Raw genomic sequence first — 4870 nt, 5'->3', positions numbered from 1 at the left:
GAAAAAGGCTTCAAATGGCTTGAGCTTCTCCTACAGCTGTCTAACTCATTGCTTAGCAAAGGCGTCTCAGCAGAGTGATACAGTGTTTGTGAAAAACCTGTGATGTTTTGGCAAAATAACAGCACGGTTAGATTGCTTCTCAACCAATCAGCTTGTGTGGCCGGAACTAACTGCTGTATGAAAAAGGATAACTTTTAAAATGAATGAATGGTTAAAAACAAAATCACATGCAGAAAGCGTTTCCATTTTTCTGTGTAATTGAAAGAAAATTGGCTGTATCCAAATTATCACAGCAGCATCTTTTCAAAAAATATATATAATTTTAAAGAAAATACTGATCTACAACACAAATTCCATTATTGTTATTGTAGAACAAAAAATAATGAGTGTTTCGATATAGAAGATCAATCATGCACAAACTTTAGAACAGCAAAATGTTGCGGTAGAGACATTACAAAGTGGTTCAAGACGAGATTCAGGTGACAGTGGAAGGGATGAGTATGTAGCTGCTGAGACTCTTGAAAATAAAATTGCATCTCTTTTTCTGTGCATGCAAACAGTATTGCATGTTTCTAAAAGTGCTTTACAGAAAATTGTAGAAGAATTTAATGATATTCTGCACTTTTCTAAATCCCATTCCCTTCAAAGAATTAAAGAGGTGCTTAGTGAACATAGTATTGAAATAGATGATTGTGAAATTGTGAAATTAATGATGCAGTATTCAAAACAAATCCACTAATTGTAGCTACTGAAGCAAAAGGTGTGCTGTCCACTGATCACAGGCTGAATCTCTATTTTAAGGAGCACTTCCCTGTAATTGAGCCAACTGAATATATATATAGAAGCACCCATAAAAATGCATTTGTGTATGTTTCAATCATTCAGGTTCTAGAGACTTTATTGAAACGGTCAGATTTTTTAGATAAGTTTAATCAAGAAGATAAGTCTGGTCAATACAGGTCCTTTCGAGATGGTCAGTACTTCAAAGACAATAAACTTTTGGGGATACAAGAGACAAGTATTTCTATAGGACTATACATTGATGAATTTGAAGTATGTAATCCTTTGGGGACATCTAGAAAAATTCATAAGATTACCGCTGTCTACTGGGTTGTGCTCAATTTACCAGCCAAGTTTCGCTCTCTGCCCTTAATTCATCTGGCTGTTATTGGAAAGAGTGTTGACGTCAAACTGTTCGGGTATGATGCATTTCTTTATCCACTGATCAAGGATATAAAGTCTCTAGAAAAGCACGGGGTGTTTGTTGAGGTTCTAGATATGTTTGTAAAGGGAACAGTGTTTTGTGTCTGTGCGGATAACCTTGGGGCCCACAGCCTTGCAGGCTTTCATGAGTCTTTCAGTGTTGAAAAGTTTTGCAGATTTTGTTGTCTTAATCGAGACCAAATTGCAACTGTTGAGCCAAGGGATTTTCAATTAAGAGCTGTACAACAACACAACACCTTTGTGGAGGAGCTTGAGTCTAGTGATAAACAAAGTGTCAATGGTGTCAAAGGGGCCTGTGTCCTGAGTAAGCATTTGTCCTACTTCCATCCAGTGACTGGGTTCCCCCCAGATATTTTGCATGACTTGTTTGAAGGTATTGATCCAGTAGAATTATGCTTGTGTCTGAAAGAATTGATTAGAAAAGGATTCATTACATTTGATGGACTGAATAGCCGCATAAAACTGTTCCCATACAAATTTTCTGATAAGGTCAGCAAGCCAAAACAAATTACAAAGGCCAGCTTTGCAACGGGAAGAATCAGTGGCAATGGACATGAAAATTGGACACTGTGATTGGGAGCAGTATTCCAGAACAAGAGCACTCATGGGAAATATTGATGGACCTTAAAGAGATTGTCGAGATTGCTGTCTCTCCTACGCTATCAGAGGAAATATTGTGTTACTTGGGGAGTAAAATATCTGACCATCGGAAGTTGCTTATCGATACCTTTCCTGACTTTAAGTTGCGGCCAAAGCATCACTTCATTGAACATTATGTACATCTCGTACATACTGGACTGCCGGACAAGATACTGAACATTTTGGTGAACTTTGAGAAACTGTCCTTTGTCACTACAAAGCTCTCATCTTGGTTTATGGAACATTACAGGTCTTATCAGCTTATTGACAGCAGCTACACAGATATAGAAATCCTAGACCCAGAGGCTTTGAATGATTACCACCCATTGGCTGCATACCCAGTAGCTGGAAAGTTGATGGTGACCCTGAAGACGTGCTTGCTGCATTGAATGTAATGGTATGTACTATGGACATGTATAATTAATGAATTAATGGATTGTTCTTTGATGTTTGATTTGTAATTTGTGGTAACAATAGTAGTAGTAGTAGAAATACTAATACTTTGTGTGTGTGTGTGTGTGTGTGTGTGTGTGTGATATATACACAATACACATATATTGCTGTTGTCAGAAGAAAACCTCATTTCTCCAAAATGGTTTACAGGAGAAGGAAGGAAAAAACATACTTTACTTTTAATGTAAGTCAATGTAACCAGACTTTGTTCGCAAGTCATTTGGGGCTGTTTCTTCTGGTCCGTTCATCGTGAATTTACACAAGATGTAAAAGACAACAGGCATTTTCAACTGAAAAACAACAAAAATTGAGATACAAGGTTTTCTTCTGTGTGTGTACCAAATTTTGAATCTTGTTTTTGTACTGTTGTACTACATATTGCACATTCGGTAACACTTTACATTAAGGGTCGCTACTCAATCATTAAATTTATAATAATCAACTATTAGTTTCCCATTATTTAGTTATTAGTTAACTCTTCATTAAGCATTAGCTATTACTTAGTAATTGATTAAGCACTTATCAATTAGTAATTAAGTACACTGTTAGTTGATAAGTTAGTTTGTCGTTAGTTTGTGGCTTACTTACTCATTATCTGTGTGCTAATTGCTGCCTATTACATTGTTAATTAACTAATAAGTATTTTTCTTCATATAAAGAAGTAACGTGATAACTTACTAGCACCTATGTGTTAATCCCGCTAATTATCTGTTAATTAACTTTCCATCACCTCCATATATTCAGTTGCTTCACTTTTCTCACTTTGGTTCTTGTTCTTTAAAGATGCTTATGGTCACATCTGACCGTAAGATGAGCGCACACAAATTCATGGACGGTTTTGTTATTCATCACGTTCATCTTGGCATATCTGTACTCATATCTGGTAGGAGTGCATGTAAATTTGGGCATAAATGCTGGATATGTGGCTAATTAACCAAAACTATTATCAACATAATCTGTAATTGCAAAAATAAGAACAACAATAGAAAATTTCAATAATACTAATTTGTGTGCATGACAGTCCAGTACAAAAGTGGATGTACTTACTTTACATGCGCATTGATATAAACAAGTGCTGTAACTTTTTCATGTTCCATTTAAAAACACATTACACTGTGCTTTTGTTTCATACTGCTAACTCACAAACACAGCTTCGGTCATACACTGCAATAATATTTTAGGGAATTAATTACACTAGACAATCACTCTACCATGTTAACAACACTCAGTATTTTGTTTTATTTCACATTTTATTTTTTCCAGTTGTTTTCATTTTAACACTATTAAGTTTGGTCGGCAGGGGAGGAGTGCACTCACTGCTGGACATCAAACTCACAACCCACAAGCACGGCCATCAGCTTTCATGCCAAACACTGCCGTTTTATTGGCTGGCTACTGAAACATCTGCATGAATTAGGGTGTGCTTCATGTAAATGATATGTAAATGAGGTGCTGGTCGGCTGGTTTCATGCACTGAAGCTGATTTATCATTTACGCTCAAATCTCCACTTTTTTCCACATCCTACAAAATTGTTATGAATCAGACGCAGAGCAGTTCAAACCTTATAAAAGGCAAAAAAAAAAAAGGTGTTCTTTTTTTACGTAACTTTGATGATTAATGGGCCCTTTTCACAAGATTCGTGATTACTTCCGGTTTAAGCATTAGCAGGGTGAAACTCACTTCCTCTCCATAGAGCTACTGCAGACGCGATGTCAGAATGTTTAGTAGTGAACTGTAACGCTCAAACACGGAGCTACAACAGCTGTATTTTAGTTTTCCTGCACGGTTGTGACAGTGAGAGTGAGAAGTGGACGGAAGCTCTGATTGAACTGTAAACAGAGCTGAGATGCTGTATGTTGTTTTTACTGCAGTTCTGCTGCAGCTGCTTCACATCAAGCCGTCTCTGTGTCTTTATACAACACGCCAGCGATTCTGTAATCTTCTGTTTTCAAAAGAAATAAGAACTTTTATATGTAGCATGAATGTTATAGACTCTGTTTATATTAAGCTAGCTATACTGGCTAGAAGCTACTGCTAACCAGACTAGCCCGGCTAACATGAAGCAGCTTTTTCAGATGTTTTTTCAGCTAGGAGTCGCGTTTTTGACTGAGCAATGAAAGGTGGATGTTTTCTGAAGTGCTGCTTCAAAAATTGCCATGAAACTATAAGAATAATGCTGTTTGGCAGATCGCTAACATAGCTAGCGTTAGAGCTAACTTAGCTTTAAAGTTTGATGCTCATACGAAGCTGGTGCTCCTCAAACTGCTAATGGCAGGCTAGCTAATTAGCGACTGTAGCCTGCTAGCCTACCATAAGCTAATACAGTTTAAACGATGTCTGTAAAATAGACTTTACATGTAAATGTTTTTGTTTGTGTTTATGTCAGAAATCACTGCCATCATGTAGCTAAATGTGTCACAGGACCTGCTCCACGTTAGCCGGCTGGTGGCAGCAGCTGATGAAAGCTAACTCGCTTCCTTATTTTGGGAACACAGCTACAGTTAGAAATGGATTCTAGCGTTGCTAGCTAGCTACAGCTAAACAACGTCTACC

This window comes from Colossoma macropomum, unplaced genomic scaffold (genome assembly GCF_904425465.1).
Source record: "Colossoma macropomum unplaced genomic scaffold, Colossoma_macropomum, whole genome shotgun sequence".
In the NCBI taxonomy this organism is placed as follows: Eukaryota; Metazoa; Chordata; class Actinopteri; order Characiformes; family Serrasalmidae; genus Colossoma; species Colossoma macropomum.
This window is presented reverse-complemented; position numbering follows the sequence as displayed.